Source organism: Falco biarmicus, chromosome 9 (assembly GCF_023638135.1).
Source record: "Falco biarmicus isolate bFalBia1 chromosome 9, bFalBia1.pri, whole genome shotgun sequence".
Classification (NCBI taxonomy): Eukaryota; Metazoa; Chordata; class Aves; order Falconiformes; family Falconidae; genus Falco; species Falco biarmicus.
Genome location: NC_079296.1, coordinates 52,686,260 through 52,696,741, shown reverse-complemented (window position 1 = coordinate 52,696,741; position 10,482 = coordinate 52,686,260).

Sequence of the window (10,482 nt, the reverse complement as noted above, 5' to 3'; positions counted from 1 at the left end):
ACCCAAAAAGTCAGGACAACAAAAATCCCTATGCAGGAATTTTAGATTAGGCATACTCAGTTAAGGCAAGCAATTTTAAAACTCAGCCAGCATTTTTGTTTCTGGTTAAACTATTTCAAATAAAAAAAAAATCTGGGTATGAGAAAGATAATTTTGAAAACAAAATGTGACTCTTGACAAGCATTAATATAATGAGAAAAATATATAAATGACCAAAAAATAAAATCTGGGTGAAGAGTGAAGAGACAAGAAAATCTGGTGTTATAGATCTTCAGGGAAAACAAAACGTCCCATAAAAATGGCAGAAGAGTGGAAGATGTGTTTCCCATGATAAGATGAGGAAAACTTTTGATTTTGCAAACTATTAGGGTGTCCAACAGTCAGGCTGGCAAGAAAGTATTTCTCAAAAATCCAGCAGGTGAGAGTCAAACTCTGAAAACACCCTCCACAGCCCTGAGGAGCTGGGATGTCCAGTGATACCGATGCTTACAGTTGGCTACTAAAAGTGTCATTTTTACATAGATTTCCTTTCATAAAGGAAAAAAAGCAAACTCCACAGATTCAGTATCCTAAATATTACCTGAACTCCATAAAACTATTGCCAGGTTTCCTTAGGAAGTTTCCGTTTACAGAGGCTGTGAATGGAACCATAAAAAAAAAAAAAACAAACTAAATTGCTCGTCAGTTATGTTTTAAAACATTGCAAGATATACTTACCAGTTTGAAACTACGATGAGAAAGCCAGTAGTGTTTTCTGTGAGCGGTACTACTCTGTACCCAAACAGTAGGAATACTTTATTTTTTTATGCCAATGGGTAACTTAAGTCCTGTTGCATTTAACAAAACCCACTCACGATTTAGTCTCTGACTCAGCAAAACCCACTCATTATTTCTTCTCTGATTCACACTATTCTGCATTCCTTCCATTCAAGCCCATGTCAGCAAAATGTCAACTCAACCACTTCTCTTATGACAAAAATATCCTACAAATATATTCTTAACAAGTTCTTCATTAATTAGACCCCTTGGCTCTGGCTACCCCCAAGTTCGGCAGGCTTGGGCAGAAAGTGGCCCGCGCAGCAGAACTGACTGATGTACCATTCTCCACCCAGGTGGTAGAAATGCTTCCAGTAAGTTTTTACATCTGCTCCATGTAAGACATCCCTTTTTCAAGGCACATTCCCTTTCAACATACAGTTGAATTATTACAGTGCCTAAATTTGCTCTTGTCAGCTGGACCTGAACTATCATGGTAGGCGCCCGCTCTTTTCATAAAAGGGTTTCATTTTCCTGGGGAAAAAAAAAAAAAAAAAGAGGTCTCATTGCACGGCTGTGAAGGAGAATCTAATTTGAAGGAAAGTCCTCTAAGCTTCTTATTCCATTATACTTTTACGCATTGTCAACTACAATTTGTGTCGTTTCTAGAAGCATACAGTGGAGAATGGTGTGTTAGCAAACACAAGCCTTCCAGACTTACTACCACCTTCAGAAATCCTAAAAACCCGAGTAGGAGCAACCTCGTACTAGAAAAGCAGAGCTCTCCATCCAGCTGAGTTCTTTGGCCAAAGAAACCTTCAGAAAGAGCTGGGGAACCACGTAATCCAACCCTTGTTTTACAGTTACATTTCTGCTGCCAACCTGTCTAGGCAACTAGGTCCTACTCAAGGGAACTTAAAAATTCAAACATTTCCTTGAATGATTTTCAAATCCCGTCTTACCTCTCTTTAATTTTTGGAGCACAGAAAAACAGCATAACCAAATGATTTATCAGAAGTCTATGTTCCCCCACTCACTCCCACCTACATTTTTTCTGCAGTTTGGAATAGCAAAGTTTTACTAGAACAGTGAGACCCTTTTGCTTCAAAGTTAACCTAAAACATTTACAGCTGTTTGTGTATAAAGGAATATATTATACACACATGCTGCATTTTTATTACCATACCCATACCTCTACCTTTTCCATTTCATGATTCACTTAAATTTCATTTTCTCTAAATGAAGAGAGAAACTGTCTTCATTGACAACAGTTATCAGCTGAATTACCTGGGTCTCTGTCAACTGGATACATTTTAATAACAACAAATACTGTCCTGTAGCTATTGTTACGCATAAGACAATTTTAATCACTAATCAGGAATTTGCATATGATTAAAAATATTGTATCTGTAAAGAATTAGAAAAAAAACCCTTGCTATTTTGATCAAGGAAAGCATATTTCCCATGGACAAGGAAGTCTCAGAATTTTCTATACTTTAATAACATACTGAATAATAATCAGCGCAGGAGAAAGAAGTCAGCTTTAGTCCATTTTGGGCACTCGCCCTCCAGCAGCCTCTGCGAGCCCTGGGCACAGAGCAGAGCAAGCTGGATGCAGCACCACCGCTCCTGCTCTGGAGATCAGAAACCATACCTTGAGGTGGGAGAGGGCTGGAAGGATGTGTCTGGTTGGGGGGGGGAATTCCTTACCTCAAATCGTTACGTAAACTGGCCACTGGATCCCCCACCTAAGAAAGCAAAGCTTACCTGCATGCAGATTCCAATGGGCATGATTTTACTGCTTTAACTATTATTTTTTAAAAGCTTTTCCCCACCACCACTTGACTTGAATCACATTTGCCTCACTTCACTGCCATTTCATCAGAAGCACAATGCTCTTCATGAAGCAGGAAAGCATATACAACACAGGGCTGACTGTTAGATATATTTTACTTACAAGAGAAAGGAACAAAGGGACAAAACCTCCTTTATACCTTGCTAGAGCCAGGACTATGATATGTTGCCCCACTTGTAATCCTTCTTAACGATTTATTCAATAAAGGCCGTGACTGAAAGTAACTGAAGAGAAAGAGTATAGAAATAACAAGTAGGTGAATTTGAATATTCAGCAGTTCATTCAAAGCTCATGAAAACACGTAGTTCTGAAAAATAAACACCACCGTTTAGCCCGTTCAATTATATTCTGAGGTGTAAACCAAAATGCTACCTTTACACACCTACAAAAGGCAAAGATACTGTATTTGCCTCCTGTTTCAAAGGCTCTAAAATTTTTATAATCCAAGTATTTATTATGAGAGATAGCGGATTTCATTAAAATGCCCATATAGCCCTTCCTAATGTATCGCACAAAGGTTCTGGTGGTGCAGAGTTTCCTTTAGTGCTAGCAAAGGAAAAAGTCAAAGTTATTATTCCAGAAACTTTGAAACTTAAGGTGACATAAAAGGTCACTTTCTCAGAGGAGTGACATAGTTACTGAGAAATAATAATAAAAAAAACCATAAAGCAGCAGACGTTTTTCTTAATCAGCATGCGAAATTATACTGGCTTTCTTCTATAGAGGTAAACATAAAATCAGAATCAAGAGATCACTCCTTATCTAACATGTACTTTTTTGCTTGCATCTGAAAACTACAATGAAGTTTGACCCCACACAAAGGGTTACCCTACCCTGAGAAAATAAGCTACATTTCCATAATTCTTTTAACCACACACGTCTCATGGATATACTAACAATATTTTCTGGAATAAAATTTGGCTTGATCTATATCAGTGGCAAAATTCCCACTAAATTCAAAGGCCAAACATTTAGTTCTGCATCTGTAATGAAGCAGACAGTCATACTAAATATTATCTGCCTATACAAGAAGAAGGACTTGATTTGGCTGAGTATAACCACGCCAATTCACATTCACAAACTTCCCTAATAGTTTGGCTTGAATAATGACTGCAGGGTAAAAGCCACAGAGTGAAGACTGACTCCATTTATTCCGTAACACAACTCCTACTGGCCTGATTAGGGTCGGAATATTGTAACACCTCAGGCAAAATCAACACTAAATGGTGGCCAAAGCAATGACATGAGACTTTCTGGGTCTCAAGTCAACAATCACTGCATCACCACAGCTCTGCAATGAAACCCAACAGGGACAGCGGCCAAATGCAGCTGAGCGGTGCTGAGCCAGGGCAGTGTCACATGAAACCAACCTCCTAACGTCAAAACAAAACAAACTTTTATTTTGGAGCACGTTGATCCTCGCCGGTTCCCAGTGACAGTAACTGTGTGACCAGAGAGAAACAGCTATGTCAGCTTCAGCTCAGTTCAAACAGTACTGGGGAAAAAAAATGTTCAACCCCAGCATGCAAAATCAACCCTTCATAAAGGCAAAGTGCTCATCCTTTTGCCTCAGTTTTTATTTGCAGTACTGCAGCACCGTGTTTTGCAGGAGCGCAGCGTTCCCTTATCAGGAGACATCCATAAAGCTCAACATTTTCACATCCCATGCTTCATTAAATAAATTATTAAGATACAAGTTCCTTAGAAGTTAGTAAGGATAAACAAGTACTAATAAATGAAAATTTTTGGAACGTGAAACAAATCAATAAAATTTGTACTCACAACAAAGTAGCTACAAAATGCTCTTTCTTTTTATATTAAGAAGTAAACTAGATTAACTTGGCGTATGCTTCTTGCATTCTTCATGATCTAAAGCATTAGAAATCCACAGCCACAGAGAAAGGAATAAACCCCAGCGCAGAGAAAGGCAGGCACCTGTGACACAGAAACACTTGGGGGTGGGGGTGGGGCGTGTAATACATTTCACTGAGCAAATCTAAAAAAATAGCCACATCAATTAAATCGTAAAGAGGCAGTTGGAGTATCTTACAATACAGAAAATTAATCCTAGAGTAAAGAGACTTCTCATGCCACCACCCCTCAGAGCAGCAATGACCACTCTGACAGTTTCACCGCTGCTGCCAAAGTTGCAAAGAAAACTGAAGCCCTGAATTCCCGAAGGAACAGCTCCGCCGCTCTGCTGACCCAGCAGGGCTGCTCGCCGCCGCGGGAACCGCTCCTGCAGTCGGAAACATCTTCTGATTTTGAGCTAGGTCATTTGAGTAAGCCATATGACTCCTTCCCAAACTCTTTGGGCTAAATCACAGCTCCCTTTCATCAGCTGCAAGCGCCCGCTGGCTGCGGGGTGACTAAGGGCTTGCCTTTTGGTTGATCCCTTGCCATCTGCCCGTAAATCGATCGCCACCACTATTTACTGCTATCTGTAAATGCTTCACCTTGTTCATTTTCCATTACATTGCACACCTTCCCCGTTCATTGCTCAACAGCTGTTCCGTATGCCCCAGCCTACCTCCCCAAAATCCAGAAATTCATATCCCAGGCCTTGAAAATACTTCAGCCTTCCCATTCAAATAAAAATATAGCCACATAACTAATACTTTCACAAACAGAACTTCCCAACTTGTTCCAAGAGACTTTCCAGAGAATGTTTTTCATCAGTTTATAAAGCAAAAGCACCCTCTGACAAACAGCCTGGTGTTTCTCTGGTTCCCGCACTGCTACAGCACCAGCTTTTGTTGCTGCCCCACCAGACGTTTTGGCCCCTACCCAAACTTCTTGTCTGTGGCTCCTGTCATCTGGAACAAACTGTACTAACACTGTCTAGCTGACTCTTCATCTCGTTTCAAATCCAAGTTCAAAATATCCTTTATTCTCTTCCCTATGAATTATCTCCATTTCTTCTTCCTCCTCCTCCTCCTCCTGCTCCAGCTCTGGAAAGCGTTAAGTCTACAGTACGCAGGAATATTATACTAATGAATTGAAAAGAGAATGCTGGTCTTGCTTTTTCTAAACAACATGAAGAGAACAGAAAACAGATGAAGATATCCCACTACATTAAAAAAACACTAATAAATTAGAATTAAATTCCTTTTAGCCCTTCTATCAACTGTCTTCTGAAGATATCTGGTGTTTAAATAACACTTAAAGCTGTTCTCTAAAAGAGCTCAGGAAAAAAAGTCCTTGCAAAAGATAGATATAGCTGCTAGCTTGCTTTTCGTATCATTATTCAAATGAAGAGTAAACAGACAGAGCTGGTGCCTGGCTGACAGTTTTGTGGGTAATGTCCTAACGCAGCTATACTACAGATAATGAGATAGCCAATGGTTTTATTAAGCAAATGGTGGTGATAAATATGGCAATATACAAGAAAAACGTGTTTTGAGCTGTCTTTTTCTTTTTCTTTTTTTTTTTTTTTTTTCAATTATGGAAGTTAACAGCCTTCAGCCTGTGTCTCGTACCAAGCCAGTCCATGCTGCAGCCCTTTCCTGGAGGTGACCTGGGGACACAGGGTGCTGGCAGTAACCTCCCAACCTCTTCCTTCACTGTCATCTCTCCCCACTGCCCCTCACCGACGTGAACATGCTCATCAGACCCAGCAAAACCCCAGCCGCTCTGGGTTTGCTCAGCAGATGGGAGGACTGCAGTACTAATGCAAACCTAACGCCTGTTACTCCACATGGGCAACATGCCAGGTCTTGCCAGAAGTCCTGTTTAGGTTTAAATGATACTTAAATTAACGTTACGTAGCCTTATCTACAAAAGGATAGCAGATATCACTAATGAATATCATTAACATTGCTCATGCTACTGATTTGGGATGGGTGAGGTATTGAACAATTAATAAAATACTGAATTGTAGGTTTCATTTACTTTTCCTTTCAGAAATAAAACTTACTTAAACTTCATGTCAGTTTATGGTAAACTATATTATATCCTGAACTCACTGTAACCCATTGGTAGAAATAATACCCCTGTGGTTTATGCTTATTGCCAGCACCGAGCTAAGCAAAGCCGCTGCATTGTACCCAGAGCCCGCTGGAACGATACAGCAGCTTCTGGCCAGGACAGACTCCAAGTGAAAAGAGAATATTTTCTTGATTTGAATCTTGCAGGTTTACACTAATCTGAAGCCACCCTCTCAATTCACTAGTTCTTAGGCCACACTTCCTTTTCTTAATAAATCTGACTGGAATTTTAAAATATGATATTTTTGTTACTGTTTTCAATATTATTGAGTACTTAAAACATTCACATTGTTGTTTTAAGTGAATTCCAATTTCAATCCACAATTACCAAACAAGAAAAAAACAAAAATTAGGCAGTATCTTACATACTTCTCCTTCACTTCCACATAAAATGAAGAATCTCAAAACCAAGCAAGTATATTGCTTACACATGCACAATTTCAGCTCAAAACCATTCTCATTCAATACTGGGCAACCAGTGAGTTAAACCTAGATTTTTTTTATTTGCTGACTTGAAGCACTTTGTTCTAAACCTATCTATCACTGCCTGTCAGTACTTTTAAAAGCAGTTATGCAAAACTAATAATATTTTACCAACCAACAAAACCTGAAGTGGAAATTAAAAAACAATAGAAGCGTGACTTGTCTGTGCTGCTACAATCTCTCTCATGTGATGGAAATTCTCTATTTTAGTTTTACAATTTGCTCAATAAACAGTATTATAGTTGTAGGATAACCAAGGTTAAACATTGCTGTCAGTAGGCCAACAGAGAAGAGTCTTCAAATGAAAGGGGTTTTTTCCACATTTGTTTGCTGTCCGTTGGCCAGGCACCAAGCTTTCATATTCATAGCAGTATAAAAAGCAACCAAAAAAAGAAAAAAAGAAAAAAAAAAAACCAACAAAAAACAAACAACCCCAAAAAGCCCTGCAGAGACTATTAAAGTGTCATTTATAGTAACAGAACTCCATAAATCATGGTGATGTTCTCACCTCCAGGTTCTACCAGTGCTTGGCATTGTCTCCCCCTGCCATCAGCTCCAGCAGGTTTATGCATACAAGTTACTGGTTCAGCTTTTATTATGCTCAAGGAAACCCGTGTCCTCAGCCCCTGTCCTACTTTTATCACAGAAAAGCGCTTCAATGAGGGTTTAACATGGGCCAAAATCTAGCTGTTGTCCAACCCTCCTACTTGCACCACCTGCCTTGGCAGGCTGACTGCCCTTGGGGAAGGGTGGCACCACAGTATCATGGATGGTAAGCTGCAGCTCCAGGGGTAAGCCTGGGCTTCTCCTGGTCCTGGACGTGGTCGTGGCCTTGGCATCCCACAGCTGAGGCCACCAGCCTCAGGCCATGGGAAATCAGAGGTGGTTCAGCAAGATAATCCAGTCCCAGGGAATAAACTAAGCTATTTGGGTAGGTAAAACGGAAAGATGCCTACTTTTGGAGGCCATCTCTCTTCCAAACTGCACTGGTGCCACATAAACCCTTGGTTCGTCTCATTGAGAAAAACAAAGAGCTCAAACAGATGAGAGCTCCTGGTCTAAAGTGCAGGGGAGCAATTGGGCATTGTAATAGGCACACAAAAAGAAATATGTTACCAGCATACAGCATTTTTTAAGTTAAAAGGGAAAATTAGTAAAGCCTTCAGGACAAATGTAATTCAAGGTTAGGAACAGCCCCTCCACTTCCCAGCCGCAAAGATGCAGTTCCAGGTCCCTGTGGACACACACATGATTGCTGAGGGGATCTGGCATCAAAAGACTTTGTGCTGGAAAACAGGATGGAAAGAGGAACTGTTCTTGACAGCATCTGCTGGTTCTCATCTAACAGGAATAAACTATAATTTTGCTTTTTAAAATGTGATATATCTCACATTCATATTTCATAAGCTTAATTTGCTTCATTGTAAAGTAAATTTAATCTGAAACCTTCTATTTAAACAACATTCTTGGGGAGAAAAAAAAAAGAAGTGACACCCTTAAATTCCCATTGCTACTGCAAGCTATTGCTGCCAAAACGGGGGAAGAAAAATGGAATAGAGAAGAAAGAACTTTGCAATACCGTTGATCTTAAAAAAAAAAAAAATCTGTCTAAATTACACACAGAAAATCTTCCTCCTCTGAAAGACTTAATAGCAAAGCTGCAAAGAGTACCTATATATTAACAAGGCTTTATTAAAGATACAGAATACGTTATGGGGTATTTACTGCTTTCCTACCATACATTTTCATAAGCACTTGCACAACATATAATTTAAATCAATAGCAAAGTTCTCACTGATATCTTTGAAAGCAGCTTATACCCTAATTGACTAAAAGCACTCATCTGCAGCGAGAGTTTCTGTTGTTTATTAGAATTAATTAAAGCCTTCTGTATTATGTTAGAATGCATATCTTGTAAATCCCTAAGGGCTTGCTACGGCAGCAATCAGAAAAGATGATCAAGAAGCCTTATCAGAAAAGGGTACAACACTCCAAAGGGAAGAAGAGATCTTGCTCAATAGCAAAGCCAAAGCCAAGAACAACTGCAGCGGTACTATGGGAGACATTCAACAGAATGATCAAAAGCAGGTGGAGTGCCAGGGACCACGATGGAATAGACAGACATCATGAGGTCAAAATTAAGGAGTGAAAGAGGCAAGACCATAAACCAGTACTCTGGAAGAAAATGGCAGAGCTATAGCCGTGAGGCACATCAAGTAGCAAAGAGCTGCTGCTTGGATGTCTTAATTTGCAAAGGCAATGCTCAATCACACTCCCAACCTGCCGTTTGGCTTTGTTCGTTGGCCTCCCCCATTGCCAGAGAGGCTGGCTGCAGAGAGCTCTTGGGATGATGCTCCAGGAAGAGGCTCAAAGTGCTCGATCAGATACCTGGCTGAAGATCAGGATAAAGCTTTTACACGGGCCATTTTAGCAAAGATGAATAATGTAAACCAGTTAACAAACTGTTCTGTTAAAGTATTCATTCTCATGAAAGGAATATTAGTTTCAGAATTTTTTCAGAGTTCAGAAATTCAGGTTTTCAAATAGTAAACTTTCTTCTTGATTTGATAACATTTCAATTTGCTCTCTTCTATTACAGGTACCAAAAAGCAAAAACGACAACACTGCAGTGGTATGACCACTCAAAAGGTCACACCACATGCAAGTCATTCATTCAAACAAACCAGAAAATACTGCTGTCCAAATCTTAACACTTTGAAGACAAACCTATCCTGCACCTGGGAGAAGCAGTACATGCTGCTGCTAAGCCTGTGAAAAACAAGTAAAATGAAGGATAACAGCAATTCACCTGTTTGCTTCATGTTGCTGTAAGCTGAATGTCACACACACAAAAAATATTCTGTAGGACTGCGCTTTCAGTCCCCTCATGACATTTATGCCTTACTGAGTGATTTTGACCACATTTGAGAGAGGCAGAGATCTCAATGGTAGTGAGTTTGCAACAATAAATAGGGATGTAACACAAAACCAGACAAACCATTAGATAACAAGGGATCCACCAAGGTCACAGGAAAAAAAGTCATTTCCAAGTTCAGCTGAATGTGATCCAATTCAGTGTCACTAAGCATGAAATCTAGACTCCTGTCTCCACAGATATCATGATATGTCATCCTGTCCTCTTCACAGGTATGAGGTGCAGCCTCTCTGCTGCTTTGTCCAAAGCACGTTTTGCAGTACTACATGCCAGAGAGTGGGCAGATAAGTCACCTCTGGTCCTTTTGCCTTTCAGAGATGCTCCTGCAGAAGACCACGTTTGGTTTTGGCCCTCAGACTGAGCAGTCTGTCAGCCTTTGCTGCCAGCCGCCCTACGTGCCAATAATCAGTCTGTTTTGTGAGCAGCATATAATTAGACTTATCTCATTTGGATTGAGATATTCAGAC